Genomic DNA, 14,844 nt, shown 5'->3' on the forward strand with positions numbered 1-14,844 from the left:
TAAACTCAGTAACTTCATTCGAAGGGCTTGCAGTTCTTTTACATTGAGGACCATCACAGTGAAATATGCTAAATAATTCAAATGAGATATTTCCTAGTTTCTACCTTCATGTATCTCCTGGGTTTTCCTTTGTTCACCCAGTCACCTGCAAAAATCATCAACTGTTCAAATTTATAGTCTGTGACTTGGTGACCCCAAACCTCCTGGTGGCCTGGAACCAGCATGGGATGCTCTTATTTAGCACTTGGAACACAGTCAGATATTAGTTTTCCTGCAGTAAAATCCTCTGATGCCAGTGAAGGGGGAAATCAGAAATAGAGATCTGATAGCTCCAGCCCACCGCCTCCCAGTATGGTGAGTGAGTCACAAGCTCCAGTGGGGCTGGACGCTGGGTTCCTCTCTCCTACATCCTTTTATCCAAGTTATTAAAAATTGTTACTTCGCACAGCTAGGAAATTGAAGCCTACTTTGTTGAGATGATGATGGGTGTAGGCTGTAAAACATCCTTCTGCCTCTCCTGTAAGGCAGTGTAAGCCCCAGTTGGGGCAAGAGTCAGTTTTCTGCTGCTCCTTCACTCTGGATGGCTTGTGTTCCACCCAAGAGACTACATTTTCTGTCCAAAGAGCTATGTCAGTCTGCTGAAAATCCTCATGTTGCATGTATCCTTGCTTATGACTTCTCCATATAGTTGGTTCTGCTCCAGTTCATTTGAAAGGGACATCTGTTGGATGACTTGACATGATATCTGTGTTTGCTGGACATCTCCTCTGACAGGTCCATGTAAAAGAACCTGAGAGGGAGAGCTCAGTCATGTGTTGAGAGGCTCTTAAGTGTAGGAACAGATTTGGGAGGATTATCCAAGACAATGACTTTAAGATCAAACCAGGCCATGGAGTTAGCTTCAGAGGTCTACCAATTCATTGCAGCTCTGTCCTCTGGGGTGTCCCATCACTGTGCTTGCCAATAATGAATTTCACTTCCACATGGAAGCTTTCAGTCTTCCTGACACATTCTAAAGCCAAATGTGTTTCAGTCCCTTCAGCCATCACTCTGCTCTTCAACTTGAAGAGTCTGACTTAGTGAGGTCTGCTACAGCATCAAACCTCCTTTTAAACCTACATCTCTTGAATAACGACTATGATTCTGGACAGTTGACTCATGAATATTTCCTGGTAAGAAACAATGGGAGTAGTCTGAGGAAATTAAATCCACACAAGTTATTCCCAAACTTTATCTCATCCCATGTTTAAAATACTCTCTAACTCCAAATGTTTTTACCAGGCTGCTAATATATAGCAAAATCAGTTGATAGGACAATGCTTTTCTTTCTCCCTCTAATTTCATGTCTTTAGAGTTGTCCTAACTGTAGAGAAGCTACCAAAAGGAGGTGGCCAGAGAAAACAAAAATCAAAGATTCCAATCTAAAGTTTTCCTCTCTCCTGGTAATGCTATTTTGTAGGTTAAGCCACACTCAGTCAGAGGCAGGATTAGAAACCTCAGTAACACTATGTTATGGTACATGATGAACCATGTGAGCAGATAGTCAAGTTACAAATAGATAGCTCTGAATATTTTCTTTAAAGTGGTCTTATGCTTCCAGCATAATTATAGAAGAGAGTCTGTGGGAAAGAAAGCCTGCCTTGAAGGACTACATTGCTCAATACTGTGATAGTACTTTGTATAGTTTTATTCTCTATTATTATGGCACAACATGAATACATCCAGGTGCTGATGTTCCCTGTTGGTTCAGTGGCTCAAGGATCTGGTGTTGTCACTGTTGTGGTTCTGGTTACTGCTATGGTGTGGGTTTGATCCCTGGCCCAGCAACTTCTGCATACCATGGACATGCCCCCCCCCCAAAATATACAGGTGCCTTCTGAAGTGTGGAGGGAGCCAGAGGTACTTCTTTATGGAAGGACCCTAAGTAAACACCCTCCAGCTATCAAAATGATATCCTGTAAATGATTGGTTTCTGGTCTCTAGGATTGCAGTCTTTACATATATGAATAAATCAACTTTGATATATTCAGTTTTGGAATATGAGTTGCCACCAGAAAGATTTTTGTTTATCAAATACCTATTAGGTACATTATAGAGTACATTATATTAGGCACATTTTAGTGATGCTTTTATTTAGTTCTCATCCAGAAACTTCTAAGTCTTTTTCACATTTAACAGCTGAGGCACATGAAGCAAGGGGGATTAAGTAACTAATCCAAGGCAACCCTTTATCAAAGGGGGAAGCTGGAGTTGAGTTCACATCTGAATGAAGCTCCTTGAGGTCATAACTTCTCTATTTTGTTCCCAAATGCCTCAAAGAATCCCTGGAAGGTTGTAGATGCTTAGTCTGCCCTGTCAAGTGATTATGTTAATGGAAGATTCCAGCACATGTGCTCCTAACTGTTACTTTATACTGTCTCATCTCTGTCTCCCCACTCCCAGCCTTTTACCCACCTCTCTCTCTCAAGCTTTTTCAGAGGGAAATGGAACTCAGGGCTGCATCTGCCTGCTGTAGAAAGTTATATATATGTGTACATCCTGCTGAAGGAAAGCAGCAGTTGTCAGAAAGTTGTGTCCCTGTGTCTGATGGTCTCCCTCTCTCTCTCTTTCTCTTAGTCCCTCCATGTCTTCCTCTCTTCTACAAAAATTCTCTTAACCCTGCTATATGGGTTAAGCACTGGCAATTCACTGTGAATAAAGATGGCATGGTCTGTTCTTGTGCAAATTATTGGTTAGATTAGAGGCGTGACGAATGTTTTGAGAGAAACATAGAGGGAATTTTTATAGGAACAGAGAACAAGAGCACCCAACCTATTCTTTGAGGTCGGGAAATACATCCCTTCAAATCTGATCTTTAAGATCAGATTAAATAAATGCTGGCAAGGGTGTAGAAACAAGGAACACTCGTACCCCGTTGGTGGGAATGTGAGCTGGTTAAGTCACTATGGAAAACCATAAGGAGCTTTCTCAAAAGACTAAAAATAGGATCACCATATGATCTAACATTTCCGCTACTGGGTATCCATCCAAAGGAAGTGAAATCATTATCTCTAAGAGATAGATGTACTCCCATATTCATTGCATCATTATTCATAATAGCCAATGTATAGAATCCACCTAAGTAACCAGTGGCAGATGAATGGATAAATAAAATGCAGTCTGTGTATACAATGGAATATTATTCACCCTTAAAAAAGAAGGAAATCCTGCCATTTGTGACAACAGGGATGAACCTAGAAGGCATTATGCTAAGTGAGATAAGCCATAAAGAGAACAACAAATACTCTATGGTATCACTTATACCAGGAACCTTAAAAAAAATCACACTCAGTGTATAAAAATGGGTGGTTGTCTGAGGCTGATGATGGGGGAGAGGTTGATAAGTTTACAACCTTATTAAAAGATTAATAAGGTCTGAGGATCTAGTGCATAACATGGTGATTATAGTCAATTTGTTGATAATACTGTATTATGTGATCGAAATTTGCTAAGAGAGTACAATTCAAATGTTATCACCAAAAAAACACAAAAAAACAAGGTAACTGAGGTGATGGATGTGTTAACTCATTTGTTAGAATCCTTTCATAATGTAATGTATATGTATATTAAAGTCATGTTATATATTTTTAATATATTACAGTTCTGGTGGGAATGTGAGTTGGTAAAGTCACTATGGAAAACAGTATGGAGTTTTCTCAAAGCAGAGACCAGGATCCCTGTAGGTCCCTGCCAAAGCTTCTTTAGAGGGTTCAGGAGTCAAGCTTATTTTCATAATAACACTAAGAAGTAAATAGCCATTTTCATTCTTATTCTCTTACAAGTGGACAGTGTTTTCCAGATCCTATAGGACATATGATATCACAACAGACTGAATGTAGAACAGATTGATTGTAGAAGTGGATATGAAAATTAGTCTTCTTTTGAGTCAGACAATAAAGAAACTTGCAAAAATATAAAACAATGTATTTTTGGTTTTGGAAAATGTAGCTATTTTCTATAAAATATATTATTTCACTTGGCACAACACCCTCAAGGTCCATTCATATTGCCACAAATGCTAAGATTTCATTCTTATGGCTGAGTAGTAGTCCATTCTACCTCTCTTTATCTTTCTCTCTCCCTGTCTCTCTCTCTCTCACTATATATATATATATATATATATATATATATACACACACACATACACACAGACAGACAGACAGACATACACACCATTTGCCTTTTGTCCACACTTCTGTTGATGGGCATTTAGATTGTTTCCATATCTTGGCTATAGTAAATAATGCCATGGTGAACATAGGAGTGCATGTATCTTTTCAAATTGATGTTTTCATATTCTTTGGCTATGCTCTGTCATTTGGATTCAGTTTTTCTTGTCCTGTGAGTTCCCTTTTAACGCGAAGCTTTGTCCTATTCCTCTTTTCTACAGTCTGATTCTACTGCTCTATTCAACCACCTCTTGCTGTGTTCCCAAAGTCTTAAACTAGGCTTACGTTTTTCCATGACTTGTCATGTCCCTAGCTTTGCAAAACTTTCTCTTCCCTAGCAAGCACTATCTACATACTAAAAAACCTAGGAGGAGAGTGAGGACACAGTATTTAAAATGATTATAAATAAAACATGGTAGTCCTTATGGAAAAATCACATGACTAGGACCTGATACCTCCTGTCATTGTTTCTGTTATCTTTTTGAAAGGCTGTTCTCAAAGGCACTGACATGAGAATTTAGGGTGGTTTCTACTGGGGGCCTAGGGGAGAAGGAGACAGTGAGCTTCTAGGTCATAGGACCATGAGAATGTTTTGCATTTTGTCAAGTGGCCCTTATTAATGAGAAGCAGAGCCCAGAAGGTGAGCAGAAGAGAGCATGAATCTGGCAGTCTGCCCTGCAACCAATGAGCTTGTCTGCACGCAGGTTCCCAGCTTACAGGCAGAACGCATTTGAAAAGAGCCCATTGTTTACCACTTGGGTGGAAAACAGAGGAAGTAGGCCAATGAGTCAGATGCCCACTTATTTTAAAAGGAATTTTTCTAAGGATTTCAGAGAAACATAAGCAAAACCAGGAGTTCAAAGGAGGATGAAGGGGAAAAAGACAAAGAAGGGCTGCTTGATGTTAATGATGCTTTTCAGTCTTTGCTGAGAGCCTGTCATCCCTGGACTGTGGGTTCCAACCTTGACCCTGAATCCAATGGGAAGCTAATTTCACTCTGGGGAGGGGTTCTGACTAAGATCTAATCTGAAGTAATTTGGGGTAATTGATCTTCCTCTCTTCTCTATTTAAATGACATTTGCTCAAACTCAGGGATAAAGTTTACTGGCATCATAGGCAAGTTTACTCTTTGAGAGGGAGAGTAGGTCAGCGAACTGTGGGGTGACCTGGCTATTTCCTGAGTGAAGGAAGGGGGAAGGAGGGGACAGGTAGAGGGAAAAGAGTCATAGTAATCAGGCAGCCCTAAAAACTCAACTTAGTAGCTAAATATTGTTGGAGTCTTCCAGCTGGATTCTTGAAGTTAACTGGCCTTGTGACCATAGTGAAGTTGGCAAAATCAAGGCACAAAAAGATTAAATAAATTTAAAAAAAAGGACATTTGCTCAAAGTCCCTTCTCCTTCATAGAGGCTGAGGAACAGAGAGAGAAGATTACTATGTGCACAATTTTTTTAAAGTACGTTAACTGATTAGCAAATGACCTAAGCTTAGATTCTTACACTGGTCCTGCTCCACGACTTAATTCTTCATCTGCAGATGCTCAGACTGACATTCCATTTTCCTATGGCTCAGGGTTTGATGTCTTTTCCATTGTGTCATCTCAGTTGGGAAAAATGCAGGGTAGTGATAGGAATGCCACTGAAAAGAAGGAAATGACTTGGTGTCCGTGGCAAAGAATCAACTATGCTCTGTTGAAGGTTCAAGTTTGCAATTTAAACGTGATTCATTTTCATTTTCAGTACCTTTTTTTCCAAGTTTGGTTACGAAGGAATAAAATTCAGAAATTACCCCCTGAAATCCCAAGAATGAAAATAGAAACAGCCTTTCATCTGATCCCCCAAAATAACCAAAATAATATGTTCTTTTAATATCCTGTAATTAATGAAATATTTTGCACTATTTAGTAAACTACCTTTGTCAGCTATAATTTATTTCACAATTTTTATTTCACTATATATTATGTTCTTTCTGAGTATGATTTCAAAGGCTGAAGTATTTAAAAATTAATCTCAATTTTTGAGCATTAAAATTAGTTTCAACTCTTCATTATTAAAATATTTCTTAAGGAAATTTCACAGTGAACATTACTCCATTTATTATTCAACAAATATTTCTGGAGCACCTACCATGTTCAAATTACAATATTAGGCATTATTTGTAGGGGCAAAAAGGTAAAAGAAGGAAATGACTTGGTGTCCTGTCCTTCCAGGGACTTATTGAAAAGAGATTACTCTCCTCAATGATAGCAACAGTTTCAGAGGTGCCTTTTCCTTTTCCTCCTATGATCTTCAAGTCCCTTTTTATTGTCTGTAAACACAGTTCATAAAAACAACTTCTGGGGATGCTTTGGTCCATCTTCTTTATTCCAAACAGTGTCATGTGAGAACCCAATAAAATTATATGGAGCTGCTTTGTTAGAGATTTTGTTAACTCATAAGCATAAATATACAAGTTAGAAAACAAAGTAGTATTACAATGATTATAGTTGGTGTGCTTTTGTAACAATAAACGAAAACTATAGGAGATAGCTGATGTCTAACCCAATTATAATCAGGAAGGAATTTAATCATACTTAGCTCAGAAACTCTAGCTTGCGGGATATAACTGTGGTCTAATAGCAGGATGGCTGAATTTCCAACCGGTGGTCACAGCCCTACTCTTTTGGGGCAATGAAATATTTTAATGGAATCATCGGCATCTCCTGCTTCTGAAATCAAGGTTGCCTTTATTATTACTGGACCCATAGGGATGGCTGGTTTGCTCATTTGTGTAGCACATAACTTCCTCTGAAGTCAGGGCCACAGGAGTGATTCTCTGCTTCAGGATCGCAGGTTGCATTTCTTAATTCCAACTATCCCTCATAGAAAATCATATCCTTGATATAGACAGAAAGATGAAAAAATGTAGTTGATGAAAAGTAGCACAATCATGATTGTGGTAGGCAGAATTTTAATGATAACTGTCATGCCCCTGTCCCCTGATGTTACTCCCTTAAGTTAAATGGTGAAAGAGAGATTGTCCTGGTGGAGAATTACATGAGCCCTTCAGAAGCAGAGAGTTTTCTCTGGCTGGGAGTGGAAGTCAGAGAGATTTGAAATATGAGAAGGGGACCCAGCCCACCATCATTGGCTTGCCGGTGGAGGAGCCATATGGAAAGGAAAAGAAGGAAATGAATTCTATCCACAGCCAATGAGTAGAAGAGGAGCTTGAGAACCAGATGAGAACTGCAACTGGCTCATACCTTAGTGTGAAACTTTGAGCAAAGGAAACAGCTGAACTCACCTGGAATTCTGACCTACAGAACTATCAGATAGTAATTAGGTATTGTTTCAAGCTGCTAAGTCTGTGGTAATTTGTCACTCACTCAGCAATGGAACACTAATAAGATGGTCAGAACAACTCAGATTTTATGCCTTTCTGATAGCAGGTTGGTTACATATTTATCATCAACCAAGGACAGAACATTTTTTTTTTAATTTTAATGAGCTGAGAGTAAAAAGACACTTAACTAAACCTTCAAATAATAAAAGATGTTATATCATCAAAGTTATGAAGCCCATAATGCATATTTTTTATATTATGAAAAGCTTGCATTTTAAGACACACTAATACACAGTAGTTCAACAAATGCCAAATGGAAATATATTCACGCTGGTGTTAGGGTACAGAGGAGGGTCATTTTATCTGGGAAGTGTAGGAAATTCTTTCTGGAGCAAATGCAAGAGGTAACAACATTATTATAGGGCCAGGGAGAATCGATTTTCCTGGTACTGTCCATGAAAAAATTGGGGGAGATAGATGACAACTATGACGAGCCAAGAGAAAGGGACCTAGAGACAAACAAGGAAGCTTGGGATTTCATTTCTTGTCCCACTCCAAGTTTTAGCATGAACATCCTAGACAGGAATGCTTTTGACTGGACCCTCCCTCAAAAACCTCCCCTGGGAATAAAAGGAGCCTTAATCATACGGCTAAACCTCACATTTTATTATTAATCTAAAGTCTGAAAGGCTTTAGATGTGAATTAAATTTAATGGAAGATATCCCTACTTGGTGTCCAAACCACAGCCATCTGAGACAACCTTAGGTAAGGGCTGAATGCAAATAATTATAGTGCCTAGAATTCACAACCTAGAAAGAGCTTTAAAAAAATGCCACAATCATTATTACTGCTGTTTCTTAAATTCTTCCTTTATAAAATCAGGGTAATAGCCATTCTTGTCCATCTTATTAAACCAATATGGTGACAGATGAAAGTTCTCCTGAATAAGATCCCTTTGTAGAAAGAACACTGTATGAAAATGTATAAATTGAGCCATTTCTTGTTAAGGTGTCTTTGAGCCCTGGGAAAGTGTGGAAGGATCATTCTGCATCCTGTGGAGTCTTCTGTGCTTTCAGTGAGTTGCAACATGTGTAGTCAAAGATAATTGTGGGGAAACCCCAGGTACCTTTTGGAGGATCCCTCCTCTATTAACTCACACTTGATTCCTAGGAGTTAAGGGGAAGACAGAGGATTTAGGCTAATGCCAAGCAAAAGAGCAACGGATCCATATGGGCATAAAGAGAGACAAGAAGACTTCCCCTTGTGGCTCGGTGGTAATGAACCCAGCTGGTATCCATGAGGATGTGGGTTCAATCCCTGGCCTTGCTCACTGGGTTAGGGATCTGGTGTTGCCATGAGCTGCAGTGTAGGTCACAGATGTGGCTCAGATCTGGCATTGCTGTGGCTGTGGTGTAGGCCGGCAGCTGCAGCTCCAATTTAACCCCTAGTCTGGGAACTTCCATATGCCATGGGTTCAGCCCTAAAAGGCCAAAAAAAAAAAAAAGAGAGAGAGAGACAAGGTATGCAAAAATACAACTGGCTACACATCACTCATTTTTGCCATCTCTCACTGTATAAGTGATTACAAAAGTAGTTTTTCCAACTCTCCAATGGTCTTTTCTATCAGGAATTATATTAATGGTTGATGCCAACCCAAATGTTTGCCTTTACCTTATGCCGTCATTTGACTACTTTTTAGAAATCAGGATGTTTTTCTCTATTTTGAGATGTCCTGTTGAGCAGGTTTTAGTATGATCAAGGAAATACCCTTGTCTTCACTCTCCCTGTTCCAGCTGCCCTGGCAGACCTCCTGGTGCCTAATGAATGAGGTCATATATTTAGTAGGGTGCTATCTTACCCAAGAGAGCTGAGATAAATAGACCTTTCTACCTATACTCTTCAGAAACAGAAGCTACAATAAGACATTTAGGTATAATATAATATACACCAGATTTAGAGGGAGAAAGACCCAGGCTTATAAACTGATTTTGAATAACTGACTTTATCTCTCTGATTTTTCATCTCCTCTGAGTTATGTAATAATTGCCATCAAGTTTGCTTGGGCTAATGCATGGCAGCAGCTCAGTAAATGTTAGTTCTTCCTACTTCCTTCTTGACCATCCGGTTTCAGGGAAATTTGATATGTGGTGTAAGAGCGCAACAGAATTACAAATGCCTGCGTCTTAATGGAGCAAGAAACTTTACCTCTTTACTCTTTGCTTGGAGTCCTCTCCTGTCCTTCTCTTTCAGGGCTGGAGATCACAGGAACTATAAATAATTCACCTTGAGATTTTGCATACTGTCTGAAATTAATTTAACCAATTTAAACTATTGTTTGAATCACTTTGGGAATTTTATACTGAAAAGTTTTTACATTATATTTGGAAAACTGTTTTGCTGGCAAGGGCAATAGGTGTGACACTCCCTCTGTGGTCTGTTGCATACAAATGGCATTCAGATAAATATAGCTTCAGTTTCAAATAGGACCCCGTATACCTGCCTCCAGCAAATGGAAAAGATACAAGACTTTGCAATCCAAATAAAAATCAAATAGACACGTAGAGATTCATTTTCAAGAGGAAAAACACATGTCTCTGTGTGTGAAAGCTTCAAATGAGCTTTTGGTTATCCCCCACTTAGGCTTGGAGGGATGTTATTTTGTCTTCTGTTTCTGTTATTTTGTCACTTTTTGTTCATTTTGCCATCCATTTTGTATGGCTTCTATGAAGGGGCTAGGAGGTCCCCTCTTTGGCTCCCTAAAACAAAGTGACCAGGGACCCACTTGGTCCTTCTGGTCTTGAGGATCCCAGGGAAGACTGGGGAGTGTGGTGGTGATCTTCCCATTAGCTCTTCTGACCAGCACAGACATTTTTTGAGGGAGAGAAGGGTCTTGTCCAAGTCTGATCTCAGCCCTGGCTATGTCCAGATTGTGTCACAGACTGTGTCCAGATTGTGGTTTCAGGCACTTGCATTTACTAACTTGGTTTTGGCTGGAGAAAGAAGAGTTTCTATCATGAATATACCCAATTGCCTCATGATCCAAAGATGGAAGCAGATATGCACAATCTACTCCACATTGAACCCAGCTTCTGTTTCTCTACACCTGGTTCTACTCAGGGACAGGAAACATTTCATTTGAGCTTTTTAGTTCTTAAAGGCAGTTTATTTCTTGGTAAATTTGTAGGTGTTTAAAAGAACTATTATGAGACTAGCTTTGTTCATAATTATTTAATATTCTCACCATCTAGGGAAATTTCTAGGCTCAAAAGTCTGGACTTTATGTGGTATTAAAAATGTGTAGGAGCTCCCACTGTGGCTCAGTGGTAATGAACCTGACCAGTATCCATGAGGACACGGGTTCAGTCCCATGGCCTTGCTTAAGTGATCCAGCATTGACGTGAGCTGTGGTGTAGGTCGCAGACATGGCTTGGATCTGGAGTTGCTGCTGCTGTGGTGTAGGCTGGCAGCTGCAGCGCTGATTTGATCCCTAGTGTGGGAACTTCCATAGGCTGCAGTTGTAGCCCTAAAAAGACAAAATATATATAGCTGTGCTTTAGCTTTCAGGAAGCCAATGGTTTTCCTGAAGGATCTCACAGAAAGATCATTGGAGAGGTGTATATACTTTTGCTTAAAAAGACTTGTAATAATGGTAATAATAAACTAGTCATTGCAATGGCAAGAACAACAACATAAACAATAAATTCTACCTCTTCATGAACCATTATATGTTTCGGTACTACCCTAGCTTTGTGTGTGAATTATACAGTGTGGTCCTCACAAAGGCTTAGTGAAGCAGTTAATTATTTTCTCCATTTTTCAGATGAGGAAACAGGCTTAGAGAGGATTAATGACCTGTTTATTGTCACAGAAAAGGTAAGTGGTGGAGCTAGATTTTAAGTCCAGAAGGTCTTTAATGTAATGAGAGAATGCCCTCCAATATCACGAATCACTAATTACATGCAAATAAAAATCACAGTGAAATACCAGTTCACATCCATTAGGATGGTTATTCACAAACAAAACAAAATTGTATGTGTTGATAAGGATGTGAGAGATTAGAAATTGTTCATGCATTGCTGGTGGGAATATGAAGTGGTAGAGCTCCTGTGGAAGAGTATGGTGATTTCTCAAAAAGTTAAATACAGAGTAACCATTTGATCTCAGCAATTCCACTTCTGAGTATAAACTCAAAAGAACTGAATTTAGGACTCAGATATTTTCATGTTCATAGCAGTATTATTTATAATAAAAAGATGGAAACAACAAAATATCCATGTACACAGAAATGGACAAAGAAGTATATATGACATATGTAAGAAATGTAAGCAAATTTGTAAACAAATTCTATATACATATAATAGAGTTTTATTCAGCTTTAAAAAGGAGTGAAATTCTGGCACATGCTACAACATGGATGAAACTTGCTAAGTGAAATAAACCAGACACAAAAGGACAAATATTGTGTGTTTCTACTTTGAAGATCCTAGAGTAGTCAGATCCATAGAGGCAGAAAATAGAATGGAGGTTCCCAGGGGCTGTGGGCAGGGGAAAATTGAAAATTAGTGTTTAATGGGTGCAGATTTTATGTTTTGGAAAATGAAAGTTCTGGAAATGGATGGTGGTGATGGTTGCACAACAATATGAGTGTACTTAATGCCATTGAATTGTACACTTAAAAATGGCTAAAGAGGTAAATTTTACGTGATGTCTATTTTGCCACAATAAGAAAATAGTTACCAGAATAAAATGAAATGAAAAAAAGTAAAAGGGTGAATTCTGAACAAGTTTCTTTCAATGATGAACTCATCTTGTTTTATGTTAAATCAGTGAATTGTATTTGTAAATGATGACTAATATTATAATAGTACATGTGGCCTTTTAAGGAATGTAGATTAACTGAGGAAGTAAATTATCTCTGTCTATATGACAAATAAGCAGATAACCATGTAAAACATGTTATTAAAATATCAATAAGTATACTTAGGTAAAACTAATTGGATTATATTTTTTTGGAGAAAAAAATGACAAATATGGCCAACCATGGAAGATTGCAACTTGTCTCATGATGACTGTCCCATCTCGACATTCTTTTGCCAAGGCATGGGCCTGTTAAATTTTCAAGCCTAATCTATGTTTATTAGGACATCTGTGACCACTCCAATAATATGTCCAAGTATGTGACATTTATCCTCACAAATCCAACGGGAGACAAGACCTGTATACTAGCTGTGTGTTTAAGAACTGATTTTATGATGGAAGAATCTGTTTCTCTCACTCTAGCTCTTTACTTTATACTCCATGTTTAAAATTCCTGCTCTATCTCTACCTTCCTATCCTTTGCTTTTCTCTCCTAAAAACATCATCTTCAATGGTGGAAGAATCATGGAAGAACCAGTTATTAGGTGCATTCCCAAGAGTCCCCTGAAAGACCATATCTAGAGATCTTGGGAATGGAAGGCATATGTGTGTACAGAGCTTATGTCTGTGTGGTTTAGTAAGAAAAACATGGATTTCTTATGGGCTTTATCACTTTAAATACATAACTTATTTTCTTTATGGCTTCTGTTTTTAATCTACAGAATGAGAAGAATAAGTTTCTTCAACAAATGATATTGGAGAAAAACCTGGATAGCTATATGCAGAAAAATGAATCTTAGACCACTCACAAAAATTAAGTAACTCAAAGTGGATTAGAGACTTAAACATAACATCTGATTGCAGGAGTGTGCCGAAGCACTTCCAGTTTGGCAGCACCTAATTTGAATGGATTTTTGCTTCAATAAACTTTTCAAATTTGTAATATGCTTTGGTTTCTCTATTAGCAGTTCTGTTGTGAGAAGAGGGAGCCAAAGGAGACCCCGAATGCCCCCCCCAGGAGCAAAAGCAACCAGGCTTATGTGCCTGTGAGCCCCTTGACCTCTTTGCTTTCTCACTGCTTCTGGAGGTCCTGGGTAAGTCCCTCTTGGATCCGGGATCCTAGCTCTGCAGCTTTTGCATTATGAACCTGCAGACTTTATTTGAGCATTTCTTTATTGGACTGGGGCCAAAAACTGGCTTGCATCAGACTGGGTCCAACCTTGAAACTGGACTGGGTCTGGAGTCAGATTGGATCTGACTTAAACTAAGCTGGGTCCACTGTGAGAGCTCAGATGAATACAATTTTGTTTTGAGGCTAAACAAGTAGGTTAACTAAAGGTGATCCTGAATTACAGTTCTCTTAGCCATCTTGGAAAAACTTACCCAAAGTGGTGCCCTAGTGGCAAAGTGGTCTCAGTCAGTCAATCGCTATAAAGAGTAGAAGGAGGATTATTTTTCCTCCTCTATGGTTTCTGGTGACTAGGATGAGACCCACTGGGACAGCCCATTCACTCCAGAGCCTACAGATGGCATCCTGGGAAAACTAGAGGAACCTGTCCAAAAGTAAGAATTTTTAGCAAAGTCAGCTCTCCTACATCTTTGTGGTGCCTGGACAAGAGAAGAAGGTAAAATTTCACATTGTCCCTTCCATTCCAGATTCAGATCAGAAGGAAAAAAAACAAGAGTTATTGAATCTTCCTCTCCCAGGGATCACTATTGCTTTCCAGTGTCTCTTATTTTGTGTTCTGAGAACTTGGCTTGGTAGCTGGCAAGTGGGGGGGCCCCAAAGATATGGGTGGACAGAAGCATGGATTCCTATGCATTTCTGGCTAGGGTCCTGCTGACTTTTGCCAGCTCTCAGGGGAATTGTCTATGTCTTTCTTTAGGTTATCTTTGGGAGTGGCTCTGGGTCTGAAGAGGGTAGTATCCTTTACATGATTTTATGGTGACCTCTTCTGTGTCCATGAGGTTGTTCGATATTGCCAGGAATATTTACTATTTGTTCCAGCTGAAACCTGACAGGATATTCAAAAGATTGTTTTTAAACTAGCTCTATGGTCAGAAGTTGGCCACATTGGAAGCTGACACTGGAGCCTGATAGGAACTGTTTGAGGCCTCCTCCCCAAAGCTAAAATGAAACTCTGTACCCAGAAGGAACGAAAAACATTCTGGAACCACGGCAGAAGGATTTACCAAAACATTCCCAAGAAACACAGCTCTAAATCTAGAACACAGAAATATTTGGATTTCTATCTTAGTTGCAGATCTCCTTGATATAGAGAAGCACATTGAGGATAAAGTAGTTGGATGGCTTGTCATTCAGGTTGCAACCCAATTTTTTGAGGTGTTAGAAACAACTGTATTTATCTTGCAAATCAAGTCTTTACAGGCACAGAAATGTGGCTCTAGAGAAGTCCAAAGCCCACCTTCACTGATACAAATCCTCAAACCTTGATTTG

Source organism: Phacochoerus africanus, chromosome 2 (genome assembly GCF_016906955.1).
Source record: "Phacochoerus africanus isolate WHEZ1 chromosome 2, ROS_Pafr_v1, whole genome shotgun sequence".
Taxonomy (NCBI): Eukaryota; Metazoa; Chordata; class Mammalia; order Artiodactyla; family Suidae; genus Phacochoerus; species Phacochoerus africanus.